Genomic DNA, 223 nt, shown 5'->3' on the forward strand with positions numbered 1-223 from the left:
ACTCATGTGGTATGCTTTTTGACACTTTTCTATACATTTAAAGTACATTTTATATATATGAAAGAATAAATTAGGCATAAAAAACTTCAAAATCTTCAAATTGGCTGAGAAAAATGCATATTTATATAAGGCGTCCCTAAATTGGAAAATCTCTATTTTCAGGCATAGGCTTATATAAATTTAACTTTGGAATAATTACAATACATCTGATAAATAAAAGAGT

This window comes from Mytilus edulis, chromosome 2 (assembly GCF_963676685.1).
Source record: "Mytilus edulis chromosome 2, xbMytEdul2.2, whole genome shotgun sequence".
In the NCBI taxonomy this organism is placed as follows: Eukaryota; Metazoa; Mollusca; class Bivalvia; order Mytilida; family Mytilidae; genus Mytilus; species Mytilus edulis.